Source organism: Tupaia chinensis, unplaced genomic scaffold, assembly GCF_000334495.1.
Source record: "Tupaia chinensis unplaced genomic scaffold, TupChi_1.0 Scaffold000093_1, whole genome shotgun sequence".
In the NCBI taxonomy this organism is placed as follows: domain Eukaryota; kingdom Metazoa; phylum Chordata; class Mammalia; order Scandentia; family Tupaiidae; genus Tupaia; species Tupaia belangeri.
Genome location: NW_006159555.1, coordinates 11,753,589 through 11,768,663, shown reverse-complemented (window position 1 = coordinate 11,768,663; position 15,075 = coordinate 11,753,589). Strand labels below are relative to the sequence as shown.

General features: G+C 40.2%; 1 protein-coding gene, 1 non-coding gene and 1 pseudogene across 5 annotated transcripts in view; 1 reads left to right on the top strand and 2 right to left on the bottom strand.

The window, feature by feature from the left end:
• Nucleotides 1–15,075, bottom strand: part of UNC13B (unc-13 homolog B) — a 237,681-nt gene that overhangs the window by 126,076 nt on the left and 96,530 nt on the right. The gene's annotated exons all lie outside the window — the stretch shown is intronic.
• LOC106734308 (40S ribosomal protein S3 pseudogene) lies at nucleotides 3,123–5,322 on the top strand (annotated as a pseudogene).
• LOC114006847 (U6 spliceosomal RNA) lies at nucleotides 10,961–11,067 on the bottom strand. Its single transcript, XR_003548518.1, has one exon. It is a non-coding gene; the product is annotated as a U6 spliceosomal RNA (small nuclear RNA).

Sequence of the window (15,075 nt, the reverse complement as noted above, 5' to 3'; positions counted from 1 at the left end):
ATAAAAATCCATCAGGGGTTACCTGGGGCTGGGGATAGGAAGCGGAATGTGAACTGCAAAGAGCATGAGAAACTGCAAATGTTCTGTATCTTAACTGTGGTGGTGGTTTCACTGGTACATATGTCTGCTAAAACTAAAATAATCAAATTGTATGCTTCAAATGGTTAAGTATTCTGTATGTCAACTATATCTCAATAAAGTTGATTAAATAAATAAATAAATAAACTTAGAATGTGATTATTTTATAGGTTGCCTTTGTCCAATCTATCCCCTCCCTACCCTGGGTTATCAGTTTCTTGAACATAAGATCTAACGTATACTTCCTTTGGGCTCCTTCCAATGCCAAACATGAAAATCCTATACTGACGTGGGATCTCCTTAAACTTATAGAGCAGTGCCTTTTGATTTTAATAAAAATTACTTGAAGCTCAGGTAATTTTCACATAGGCAAGTGAAAAAAAAAATCTAGCATTTCTAGTCCTGATTTAAAATGAATACTCCTTCATGGAAGGTAAACCTTCTGTACTGTTCCCTGGCCCCCCAGGCTAACTGACTAGGCCACAGCAACACACTCACAGGCTTCTTCTGTATATTTAATCTTGTTTCTAGTGGAAAATGTAAGAAATCAGAAATACTCGCATTAAGAAATAAAGTCTATAATTATCAAACAAAGACACCCCAAGGCAACTGTTAAATCACCAATTAGTAGTCCAGGGCTGGTTAATTTTCCATGATGTTGAAATGACAGAATATGAGAGGCACAGACCTGCCCAGGCAATGACAGGACTCACCTATCAATTAGTAAATTGTAGTAATTACCAGGTAACTCACAAGAAACAATAAAGTCAAATATTAGAAATTATTCCCTTTCCTTCTTTAGGTAGTAGATTAGATAAGTACCATAGACCTTCTCTTTCTATGGAAAATAGTAGTAAAGAACCTATAATTAAGAACAGCACTTCAAACCTGATGCAAGGAAATAACAAAAACTATTGACCAACCTTATTTATGAATATAGATACAAAAATCCAAAATGAAATTCAAGTAAATCAAATCTAGTATTACAGTAAAAGAATAATTTGCTATAATCAATATAGTATAGGAAGGCAAAGATTATTTATTAATTGAAATTTATTTATGTATTCATGTTATTAAGTCACACTAAAATATCCATGTACCACTGGGTGAGTACTACGAGACATGTTGAAACATTCAAGACTCATTTTTTTTTTTAAATTAATTGCCAGAGGTCACATGTGCTTGTTAGACAGAGACAGAGACTGGGAGAAAGCACCTCTCGCCTATGGGGCACAATCCCTTCTCCTCCATTTCTCCCTCCTTTCAGAATGTGGAGTGCACGCGCACACACACACACACACACACACACACACACACTGCTCGCATGGTTCTCAAGCTGTTGGGGCTGGAATTCTAACTGTGCTTAGCCATGTGGGATCCAGCCCCCTTAACCACTACACAACCGGGTCAGACCAACATCCACTCATTTTTAACATAAAAGTTCTACTGAAGTATAATACACAGTCAGGTGCCCAAATCAAAACCGTACTGCTCAGTAAATACTGTAAACACACTCATGTAACCAGTAGTGTTCAAGAAACTAAAAGGAAGGAAGGAAGGAGAAAGAGAAAAGATAAAGTAATATAATAGAGGGAGGGAGAGCTATTTGCACATGCTCACACAAAAAAAAATTGATATAAAGTTGTTTACTGCAGCGTTATGTTTTAGTAACAAAAAATGGGAACAATCTACATGTACATTAATAGAGGAAGAATTGTTTTAAAGTATGATATGTTCAAACTATGGCATACATCACACTTGAATATGATCAATCCTCTAGGTCTAATTACCAGCTTACAGGAAATGTTGAGGTCAAAAGAATGTATTAAGCTACACCATGGGAACATATTGAGCAAAATCCAGAATATGGGAAACTCTGTAAGTCAAATAAAACTATGTAGTCAAAGGACTGATTTCTTCAAGAAACAAGCTGCAAGGGAAAATATTTAAAACTGGAGTAAGAACCCGGGAACCAGCAGTTAGTGTAATGGCTATGTTGCTGGATTCCCATGTAGTTGACCACGGTTCGAGTCCCGGACCTGGTGGCTTAAACTCACGCCGGGCACGCGTGTGTGTGTGCCCAAGATCCCGAGAGGAGAACGGAAGAGAAGGGATTGCAGCGTGGCCATCCCTTATGCGGGATGATTTCTCACTTTCTGTTTCTCTGTCTCTCTCTGTCTGTCTGGTGAGCACACGCACCCTATAGCAAAAACCTCTCCAAAAAAAATAAATAAAATTTTTAAAAAATTGTTTTTAAAAATGGAGGAAGAACCCATAGATTCAAGAATAATTATGTGATATATCAAAAAGAGAACACAAGCAAAAATAATGTTTAGAGATGTACACTTGGGTGACAATATATAAAGAAAAGCAAGGCAGTCATTATCATAAAGTTGAAATAGTACTTGTTTTTTTTCTTTACCAGAGAGTATGTGCGCCTGCCAGAGAGAAAGTGAGAGCCAGCATGCAAGCACATTACCCAGCGGGCATGGTCATGCTCCAATGTTTTTTCTCAGTTTCTCCATCCTATCAGAACTTTGGGCACACAGGAACATTTACCCAGTGTGTTATTCAAGCTGCAGCATCAGGATTCAAACTGCAGTCAGCCACGTGGGATTCAGCTCCCTATCCACAGGGCTTAACTGCTGCACTACCAGCAGGCCCTAAAACAATCTTTTACATGCAGCAAACTGCTCATATCACTACAATCACATCCAGCTGATTGTTTTATCCCTCTGTATAAAGTTTTCAAAGGCTTTCTTTTTAAAACTTCAAGATAAAATTTAAACAGCTTGCAGCATCCAAGCCTTTCATGATATGAGCTCTCTACCTCTCTAGCCTCATCTCTGACTCTTCCCTACTCTTATTCCCTATCCTCAAGCCATTCAGAATTTTCAACTTGTAATATCCCAAAGTATCATAAGTCATGTTTTTTTTCATCTTAGTGTCCTTGTACCACAAACACTTTTCTCCTTCTTCATTTGACTGCCTTCTACTCAACCTTCAAGACTCAGTTTATGCCAGGAATTTGGAGAGAGGCAAGGATGGACAGGTAAAACAGACACAATTTTTAGGGTAGTGGAACTATTCTGTGTGATATTATAGGATGGATATAGGTCAGTATACATATGTCAAATCCATAGAATGTCCAACACATAGAAGGAACCATAATGCAAACTCTGAACTTTGGATGAGGTACCATTTCTTTTGGGAAGCCTTTCCAAATCATCCTAAAGTTGGTCAGTACCTAGCATAGTTTTGGCATAAGGAAGTATCTGAAACTTGTTTGTGTCATGAGTAATTTTATCAATTGTTGACATCAACAATTTTGTCAGTCATGTTTTATCAATCAAATTCATTTCTTTTTTTTTTTTTAAAGAGATTGCTATAGGGTGTGTGCACTTGCTAGAGAGACAGATAAAGACAGAAAGAGAGAAATCACCCCCCAGTGGGATGCCCATACCACAACCCCTTCTCCTCCATTCTCCTCTTAGTATTTTGGGCATGTATGCACACGTGTCTGGCATTAGTTTCAAGCCACTGGATCTGGGACCTGAACCACCATCAGCCACATGAGAGTCCAGTGCCTCAACCACTACACCACCTGCTGGCCTCTCAAATTCATTTCTTAACACTTTGTCAGTGAAACTTGCAAGAGGAAGCCATCAGATAACCATGCTTTTATGAGATAACTGACTTTTATGTATATACAACACACACTTAAGTGTCAGGATAGGCACTTAAATGTTGTCATCAAATGAAATTTGGATACTTTAATCTGACATTTTTAACACTCATAATTCTGTGGCACTGTAATTGAACACAAATGACAATAAGTTGATGTAATGACTGCAGTTAGCCTCAAATTTCTTTCTGGAAGGCAAGACAGAAATAAATGAGTCAGAAGACTACAATTAACATTATTTTTATCAGCCAAACCATATTGTTACTGTTTCTCCCTTTTCTTTGTTAGTTTGCCAGCACCTATAATCAGCATCACTATCAACTGCTTCCACTGATACCACATGTACAGGGTAAAATCCATCACCTACTTTTAACTGACAGAGGTCCTAGACCCGTTGTGCTGCCTTATTCTAAATAATACTCCCAATGTATTCTAAACAGATCAGCACTAGTATATTTTCCTGTTTCTGAGAGTCTGACTCTTGGACTGGAGATAGCAAGAGTGATGGATGGCTGATCCTTTACTCCCACTATTCCGTGGGATGAGGTTGTAAAGGAGAAGAATGTACCAGCCAACAAGAGATTTCTTGGCTAGAACTGGTGGCAGGGTGGGGTGGATTATTTTCTGACTCTTCTTTTTATTTATCCTACTATGAATAATCTCTCCTCTCAATCAATACATTTCAATTAGCTTATTCAAAAGTAATCTCTAAACTAATTTCTTCTAGAACAACACATTTTATCTTCCTCAACAAATTTTATGCCATCTGTAAACATTTGTTTACTCTATCACCTCAGCACTTTTCTATTTCTATTACTGAAAGCAAAATCAAGATTGCTCGAAATTAAGATTCCTTTCAGCAGCGTGCAGCAGCAAGATGGTGGTGAAAATGCCAAGAATAGGAAGTTTGTCACTTACGGCATCTTCAAAGCTGAACTGAATGAGTTCCTCACTCAGGAGCTGGCTAAAGATGGCTACTCTGGAGTTGAGGGTCGAGTTACTCCAACCAGGACAGAAATCATAATCTTAGCCACCAGGACGCAGAACGTTCTTGGTGAGAAGGGCCAGCAGACTCGAGAATTGACTGCTGTTATTCAGAAGAGGTTTGGCTTCCCTGAAGGCAGTGTAGAGCTTTATGCTGAAAAGGTGGCCACCAGAAGTCTGTTTGCCATTGTTCAGGCAGAGTCTCTGTGATACAAACTCCTTGGAGGGCTTGCCATGTGGAAGCCCTCTACGGTGTGCTGCGATTAATCATGGAAAGTGGGGCCAAGGGCCGTGAGGTTGTGGTATCTGGGAAGCCCCGCAGACAGAGGACTAAGTCAATTACTACGCTGACACCACTGTGCCCAACGTGCTGCTCAGACAGGGTATGCTAGGCATCAAAGTGAAGATCATGCTACCCTGGGCCCAAGTGGTAAGACTGGTCCTAGGAAGCCCCTGCCAATGATATAAGCAATGTGGAACCCAAAGATGAAATACTGCCCACCACACCCATCTTGAAACAGAAGGGGGCAAAGCCAGAGCCGCCTGCCACGCCCCAGAAAGTCCCCACAGCGTAACAGGGTCCCACCAGTCATATCCAGAGTCTGGATGTTACTCTGTAAAGACCTTTAATAAAATCTTATAAAAAATGGGGGGAAAAATGCCCCAAATTAAGATACATACAGAAAGACAGAAGTTCATATCCAGAAGAAGGACTTAGAACAGGACACCAAATAAAGATAGCCCAGTTATCAAGAGCCAAAGCAGGAAAGATAGAAAAACCAGAGGATCCGGCTGGTACAGGAGGGTGAGAAAGGTTAAATAGGTACGCAGGAAGCCAACTGAGTGAATCAGACACAGGAACTGTCTGCCTATGGCTGTCTTCACTGCTCTCCACAATGATTTGTAGGAGGGCTGGCTGATCCTATAGACAACAGGATACCTTGATAATGGAGGAGTGTAGACACTATATTTTCTACATTTGGGCACTTTAGTAATGTCTTATTAAATGTTAAATCTATTATCAAAAGCACAAAACTTTGATGCAATAACCCCATTTCTAATTATTTATCCAACAGAAATATTCACACATGCATAAAATTATGTTTGTAAAATGTTACCGACCTCAGCACCATAGCTAAAATATTGGAACAATTTAAATGTCCACTAACAGCAATTCCAATCATAGTGTACAATCCCCAAAATTAAAACAGATATTCACATACTTGAACACTATTTTTGTTTTTTTCACTTTTTTAGGTTTTTGCCTATGGTGCCTGCACTCATCAAAAAGAGACAGAGAGGCGGAAAGTAAGAAATCACCCCCTCAGGGGGGATGGCCACACTACAATCCCTTCTCCTCCATTCTCCTCTCAGGATTCTGGGCATGCACACACACACATACACTCAGCATGATTTTTCAAGCCGCTAGATCTGGGACTGGAATCACATGGGAATAAGCACCTTACCACCATGCCACCTGCTGGCCCTGTACACTATTATTTATAGCAGCACTGTCCACAATAGCCAAAAGTTGCAAAAGGCAAAAGAAAAACAAAAACACCAAGTGTGCCTCAGTTATGAATGGATAGGGCCGGCAGGTGGCGTGGTGGTTAAGAGCACTGGAGTCCCACATGGCCATCCATGGTTCGAGCCCTGGATCTAGCAGTTTGCTTTCTCACTTTCCCTCTCTCTCTCTCTCTCTCTCTCACTCACTCACTCACTCACTCTGTCCTTTTCTGGTCAAATTACAATAAATAAATATAGATAAATAAAATAAAATTCTTTTAAAAAATTATAAATGGATAAACTGTGATATATCCATACAAGAGATTATTATTCGGTCATAAAAATATAATAAAGGACTAATGCATACTACAACTTGTATGAACCTCAAAAACATGTAGAATTGGGACCAGCAGATGGCATACCAGTTACATTGCTGGACTCTCATATGGCCGACTGTGGTCAAGTCCTAGATCCAGTGGTTTTAAACTCACACTCAGCATGTGTGCGTGTGTGCCCATGATCCCAGGAGGAGAATGGAGGAGACAGGATTGTGGCATGACCATTCTCCCTGGGGCGGGGAGGGTAATTTCTCATTTACTATCTCTTTGGGTCTCTCTGTCTCTCCAAGCACATGTGCCCTACAACAAAAATCTCTCAAAAAATGCATGGAATGAAGAAACTAATCACTAAAGATTACATGTTGCATGGTTCCACCTATAAGAGACATCCAACATAAATCCATAGACCTAGAAAGTACAGTAAATTTGTTGTTGCCAGGAGTCAGGGGTAGAATGGAAAGTGACTGCTTAATGGGTATGAATTTTTTTAGAAGGTAATGAAAATGTTTTGGAACTAGATAGCTGTGATGGTTTCACAACACATGAATGTACTAAATGTCACAATTTTATCCTATGTGAGTTTCACATCAATTTGTAGAACATCCATTAACAGGAACTGGTTCCCTACATGTAATCATATATGTTGTTAAATGAAAAATGTACGGCACAGAACACTGTGCATAGCACACTACCATTTGTGAGGGGGTTAATATATGTATGTGTGTATATATGTGTGTGCATGTGTATATATACCGTCTTGAGCCACTTAGTGATGGGGATACATTCAGAGAAATGCATTGTTAGGTGACTTTGTTATCATGCAAACACTGAAGAGTGGTAGCACTTTCACAAACCTAGATGTATAGCCTACTGCACACCTAGGCTGTGGTATAATCCTATAGGGGCACTATTTTACATGCAGTCCATCATTGACCAAAACATTGTATGAGGCACATGACTGTGTGTTTGTGAATGCATAAACTTTTTCCAGAGAAATCCACAATAAATGACAGTAGTGGTTACCTCTGGGCAGAAACCACATGGCCAAAGGACAGGTACAGAAGGAAAAAAATTGTTTTCCTTTTTTTGGAGAGTTTTTTGCTATAGGGTGCATACACTCACAAGAAAGACACACAGAGAGAGACAGAGAGACAGCAAGCAAGAAATCACCCCCTGGGGGGATAGCCATGCCACAATCCCTTCTCCTCCATCCTCCTCTCAGGATCTTGGACACACACGCACATGCGCCCAGAGTGAGTCTAAGCCACCAGGTCCAGGACTCTAACCTTGGTCGACCACATGGGAGTCCAGCAACATAGCCATTATGCCAAGTGCTAGTCCAAAAAAAATTGTTTTTCACAGTACACATTTTTCTATCTGTTGAATTTTGTACCTAATGTATGTGGTTCCTTTCAAAAAAAATTAAATGAGAGAAAATGTCCTAAGTATGAGGTAAACAAGAATTAGCCGCCTAGGGAACACCAGAATGATTAGGATCTTTAATGAAAGGATGATTCAGATGCTTTCATGTAAGAGCCAGAACAGAAGGTGCAGAAAGAAGTGGCAAAATGATAGAAGAAAGGTAGCCAAAGGAAGGCTATGAATAGTTCTGGACTTCTGTCTTCCAGGATATTAGAAAGGAGAAGGGGAAAATAGAGAAAACTGAGGAGTTGAAAGAATCTGCGTGGTACAGGCCAGCTGGTCACGAAATCCTATTTTTCTGCAAGGCATGTGATCCTAAGAAAATAAAAGTAACCAGTGCCAAAAGATTTGCTCTTCTGCTTCCAGTGCTCACAGAAACAAGTCTTAAGTTGAGGAGAGGTGATGGCTAAACAGTAAGGAAACTGGACCTACAAGGGACAGGTCCTGGGTTTGCATTTGGGGACCTCCCTGAGCATGCTGGGTGTGCGTGCATACCCATGATCCAGGCCAGCTGAGACTGGGGGTGGATTACACATGAAGATCCTGCTGGGGGTCCCTGCTGGTCTCTGCTCTCTCTCTCTCAGAAGAAATAAACAAACTTTTTTTTAAAAGGTTGGAAAGGCTCCTAATGGGATGAAATCTGCCCAACTGAGCCAGCCCTGTATAGCCTAGCTCTTTGAGGAAGAAAGAAAAAAATTATACAGCAGAGGGACTCATTTCCTTCAGCAGATTAGCATGTACAGCCATAACATCCCTTTACTCCCTCTATGCCAGCATAACCTGCACCTTTAATAATCCTCTCCTTATTTATCTTTTTTTTTTTTTTGGGGGGGGGGGGTTTTTTTAGGGACCTTGGGGGGGGGGGGTTTTCTATAGGGCACGTGTGCTCGCCAGAAAGATGAAGAGACAGAGAGACAGAAAGCGAGAAATCACCCCCCAGGGGGGATGGCCGCACTGCAATCCCTTCTCCTCCATTCTCCTCTCAGGATCTTGGGCACACATGTACACATGTCCAGCGTGAGTTTTAAACCACCTGGTCTGGGACTTAACTGTAGTCGACTATGTAGGAGTCTAGCAACATAGCCATTATGCCAACTGCTGGTCCCTGTTTTCATTTATCTTACTATGAATAATCTTTCAATCAAAACATTCCAGTTAGTTCTTTTGAAGGTCATTTCTAAATTCACCTCTCTGGAAAGCTTTTTTACAAACTTCATATTCTTTGTTACTTGTTTATTCCTCTGCCACCTCGGGACTTTCCTCTTTCCAGGGTATTATTATTCTACACCTGCTGAGGATAACTATAAATAACATATTCAAGTTATTTGCCTTCGTGTATTTGTCTTTTTTTTAAGAGATGTTTTTGCTATAGGGCATGTGCGCTCTCCAGAGGACAGAGACAGAGATGGAAAGTGAAAAATCAACCCACGGAGGGATGGCCACACTGTAATCCCCTCCCCTCCATTCTCCTTTTGGGATCTTGGGCACACATGCACTCACAGACACTTGCCTGGTGTGAGTTCAAGCCACCAGGTCCGGGCCTTGAACCACGGTCAACTATGTGGGAGTCCAGCAACGTAACAATTATGCCATCTTCTGGTCCCTATTTGTCTTCTTCTGACCTGTGTCTAGGTCATTATCCTGACCTGATTCTTTTTGCATCCTCCCATTAATTCCTTCTGGACTCCTACAAATATCTTTCTGGTCTATTGTATCTAATCATTAAGAACACCCAAAACTTCAGGGAGGAGGAAACAAAAAGGTGTAATGAATAAGCTCTTTGTACTCAGGAGCTTTGGATTTCTTTTCTGAATTGCTGTTCTATAGTCTCAAAGCTTCATAAGAGAAATTTTAAAAAGTATGACAGTTTTTTTCCTGTTTGCTTTTGCTAAAAAAATCTCTTCATTTTGGGTCCAGCTGGTGGCATGGTAGTTAAGGTGCAGGACTCCAACATGGCTGGCGTGGCTCAAGCCCTGGAGCTAGCAACTTGAAAATCATACTGGGTGTTGTATGTGTGCCCAAAATTCCAAGAGAAGAGGAGACGGGATTGAGGTGTGACCATTTCCCCAGGGAATGATTTCTCACTTTCCTTCTCTCCCCCCCTCCCCAAGCACATGTGCCCTACAGCAAAAAAAACAAAAAGAACAAAAAAAGATCATTGTTTCTACTAAGGATAACCATGAACACGCTAATGCTTATTAACTCCCTCACAGTATACCTGCTAACACTTTAGTTATTTCCAATCTCACATCGCAGTTATCTGAATATGAGTCTTAATTACAGAAGCATCCTAGGAATCTACATGTTCTGGACAAAGAAAACCTTCAACCGAAGGAAAAAGATTGCATCTCCCATTAAACACTGCAAATTACACTCTCTATCAAAGATAATTATTATTTTCTCTTTCTCATTGTTTTTGTTTATTTCAGAAAGGCTAACCTGTTCTTTTCCTCAAACCCAGATGGGAATAAGGTCCCTCAAGGGCAAACAACTAAGCATCACTCCTTGAATACCTAACACATCAGAGAGAAACTGAGGAACCAAACACTATGTCCCTACCCTTGCAATTCACCAGTCTATGAGGAAAAAAATTCCTGTCAATCAGGGAGCAATGGTAAGTCTAAGAAAAAGTTTAGAGCATGTTACTAAACTATACTAGAAGACAATGACGGATGGTTAGAGATGTCACCTCCATCGTTTTTCTCCTAAACTTATATACTTCACATGTGTTCTTTCACATACTCAAATACTGCATAATTAAAATTCTGCCTCTTTTTAAAAATAAAAAATGAAGATATTGTTAGAATACATATCAAGCTTTGGACAGTATCTTAGAGGAATATAATATACAGAGTGTTTTCACTTTCTATATAAGGTGTCTTCAAAATGTTCATGGCAAATGCATAGTGTGAAAAGAACTATGGATTTCATTCCTTTTTTTTTTTTTTTTAATATGGAACGCTTCACGAATTTGCTTGTCATCCTTGTGCAGGGGCCATGCTAATCTTCTCTGTATTGTTCTAATTTTAGTATATGTGCTGCCGAAACAAGCACATTCCTTTTTTTTTTCTTTCACCAAAATAAACTTGGATTTCAATTCCATTTTCCCAAACTTTTTGAAGTCTCCTTATACATTTCTGAGTCATTTTAAGACTTAAATGAATGTACTTTTCTATTTGTTTAATGAGTTTAAAGTTTTTTCTAAAAAAAAAAAAAACTGATTTAGTACGTTGAAAGGAGGGAAAAAAAAAAAAAACCTTCATCATAATACCATGCAAAGTGACCACCCAGAACCTAAAATAACAGATTCTGTGGACATAAACTTCCAATTCTTAACCCAGTCACAAGTGTGAATGTCATTCCAAGAGGGTGAATGAGGACAGTGGAAACATTCCTATTGTATTCAAAACCATGATTTCAGAAAGGGCTTTTTATCAGAAAGTAATCCAGAAAATAATGTATCCCTTGTGGCTTCACTCTTAAAACTCCTAAACTCTTAAAACATAATCAGAATCCAAAAGAAATACTGATCAAGAAGTATTGAAATCTCAAAAATTAGTATAGATATTTTATGTAGTATAAGATCTAAGACCAATTCACAGGATGGAAAGAGTAATCAAAAGTGGGTCCAGCAGTTGGCGTGATGGTTGTCGCTGGACTCCCATGTAGTTGACCACAGTTCGAGTCCCGGACCTGGTGGCTTAAACTCACTCCAGGTGCGTGTGTGTGCATGCCCAAGATGCCGAAAGGAGAATAGAGAAGGAATTGTGGCGTGGCCATCCCCGCTGGGGGTGGGTGGGGGGCGGGAGGGGGCAGGGGGTGCGATTTCTCACTTTCTGTCTCTCTTTCTGGTGAACACACATGCCCTTTAGCAAAAAACTCTCAAAAAAAAAAAAAAGCATAATCAAAAGTATCTCAGATGTGGGGCCAGATAGTGGTGCAATGGTACAACTGGACCCACACAGAAGGTCCAAGATTTGAATCCCAGTGCCTCCCTATACACACTAGGCACATAAGATGCGCATGCCCTTGATCCAAGCTGAGGCTGGGGTGGACTGTAGAGTGAGGACTCTGTTAAGAGTGACTATCTCGGGAACCAGCAGTTAGCGTAATGGCTATGTCGCTGGACTCCCATGTAGTAGACCACGGTTCGCATCCTGGACCCGATGGCTTAGAACTCATGCCGGGCACGTGTGTGTGCATGCCCAAGATCCCGAGAGGAGAATGGAGGAGAAGGGATTGCGGCATGACCATCCCCCCTGGGGGGTGATTTCTCGCTTTCTGTCTCTATGTCTCTCTCTGTCTGTCTGGCGAGCACACGCACCCTATAGCAAAAACCTCTCAAAAAAAAAAAAAAAGAGTAACTATCTCTATAGATCTAATATATACATGTATGCTTGGATAAATTCTCTCAAATGAGTGACCTCAAGTTAAGTAAACAGTGTTCTTATGTTATACCTGCAAGGAGTGGATAAATTTTTCATTAAATCCAAGGTGACGGTGTCCCAGAAAAGGCTAGGCATCAGGAATATGTTTTGGGAGCCAGACTGCAGCACAGCAGTAAACCATGATGCTCTGCAAGGGTGATCCACATGAGAAGGCTCTGTGTTCACGTTCACTGATCTCTCTGAGTACACCTACTACACATGTGTCCAGGAGCTGGCTGAGGCTGGGTATGGATCACAGCATCAAGACTGTCAGGAATGTTCTCTGTCTCTTTCTCATGGAAGAAATAAAGAAAAGAAGGAAGGAATGAATAAAGGAAGGGAAGAAGGGAGGAAGGAATAGTTTCCGTAATCTCTCAGGACTATCTTTGGCATCTGTTCACAAATTTCAGTGCAGGGCATCATTAATGAAAATTATTAAGTCCTAGCAGACTGTATCAATGTTTAGAAGGGGCCTCCCATAGAATAGCAACATGGCATTACAAAAGAATATGGAGGGGGACCAGCAGATGGCGTAATCGTTACATCACTGGACTCCCATGTAGTCAGCTGTGGTTTGAGTCCCAGACCTGGCGGCTTAAAACTCATGCCGGGTGCATGTGTGTGCATGCCCACAATCCTGAGAGAATGAAGGAAAGGGGACTGTGGCATGGCCATCCCCCTGGGAGGGATTTCTCACTGTCTCTCTCTGTCTCTCTCGGAAGTACACATGTCCTATAGCTAAAATCTCTCTTAAAATAAAATAAAAAACATAGATGATAGCGTCTATGAGTTTTGCCCCTCAAAAGTTATGGTAAAGGATTATGAATCTCTTCAAGACACTATCAGAAACATGGATTCACCTATTAAATGCTCTTAAATGAACACTAGTATTAGTTGAGACTGTAAGGCCACAAAATTCTCTAAGAAATGTATCTTGTAATAGGGAGAGATTATTAGCATGGTGCCTACGGTTATCTGGAAAATATGTAATACAGATAAAAATTTCTGAAGAATAGGCCACAGGATATGTTGTCAACCAAGCTTCCTTTTTATCTGGAGCTATATATACAAGGTGGTTAGTTCTGACAGTCAGGAAGCACTGGATCCTCTCCAACTGGTGTCCTCTGGCATAATATGCTGGAGCAATAATCACATTCTCTGTATGATCATTCCTTAACCCAAAATAATTGCAAATGGGTCCATGAGGTGGGTCAAGAATGGAAGAAATGCTTTCTGGAACAGAAAGAGATAAACAAAATTACTTGTTGTACTGGAATCCATTATCACCCAACTAGGAAAGCAAGTCCTTGCCCCTACTGAAAGGCAAGCAGAATATATCAGACTAATGTTAAGCTAGTCTTGTTGTGGCACGTGGAAAAATGGGACTAAGAGCAGCCCTGGCAATAACTGCTCAGAGTTTTGTGTCTGGTTGATTTGAGTGTGTGTTGCGGGTGGGAGTGGGGGGTTGTTACCATCATCTATAGAACAGGAAGGTAACCTAATCTTCTGGGTGGGGAATATTTGGTCACATATACAGAATAGCCGATTCTCTGCCTCCCTACACTGGTAGAATATCATAAATAAGACAGGTCATAGAGTAGCAATAAACAGTTCTGATGGAGACCAAAAATAGTGACAGAAAATAAGAAGAATAACGGAATATGGTGCAGACCCAGGGAGGTGGTATGTCAGGCTAGAGAGCTAAACAGTAGTGAAAAGCATGGAACATCTCCTGCCTCTTGTCTAAGAATCAACAAATACAAATATGATAGAACACTAGGGAATATAAGAAGAAGAAATGAAAAGGAAAAAGGATAAATCTTTTTATATAAACATGTCTCTTTGGACATATTGGTAAAGAATTCCTTTTGAAATTAGTGGTGGTCAAATAAGATGCCACAACTTAGCAACTAACCATGAATTACTGACAGTGTCTCCAAATGTTTTCTTGTTAATAGGTCACTGTTATTCATTCTGAGACTCATATGCAACTGTTCTTTTAGTTTTTTAAAAAAACAATATTTATTTATTCATTTATTTACTTTCATTTGACCAGAGAGAGAGAGACAGAGAGAGAGAGGGAAAGTGAGAAAGCAAGCCACCAGGTCTGAGACTCAAACCGTGGTCAGCCATCTGGGAGTGTGCAGTGCCTTAACCACCATGCCACCTGCTGGTCCAACTCTTCTGAACCAATTCATTTTCCAGGAAAATTTTTAAACAATATGTTGAGTTATGCCCTATTTTACTAATGTAAAAGACTGATTTATACTTAGAGGACATTTTGTTTTTTTACATTTTGTTTTTTATATACACATACACACACAAACACACCATTTACAGGCAACACTGTAATAAAACCAGCAAAATAAACCCTTTATAGTCAACCAGAGAAATCTTTTTGAAAAACTAATGGCCATCTGTATCTCAAATGAAAGTTCAAGCTATCTTTGAGGTCATACTACAAAGAGAAAGAACAGACTTTCAAAAGTTTTTTGTTAAGGGTTGGCAGGTGGTATGGTGGTTAAGATTCTGGACTCCCACAGAGCTGGCTGCAGTTCAAGTCCTGGACCTGGCAGCTTGCTTTCTCACTTTTCCTCTATCTCTCTCTTGTCAAAATTTTAACAATAATAATAAA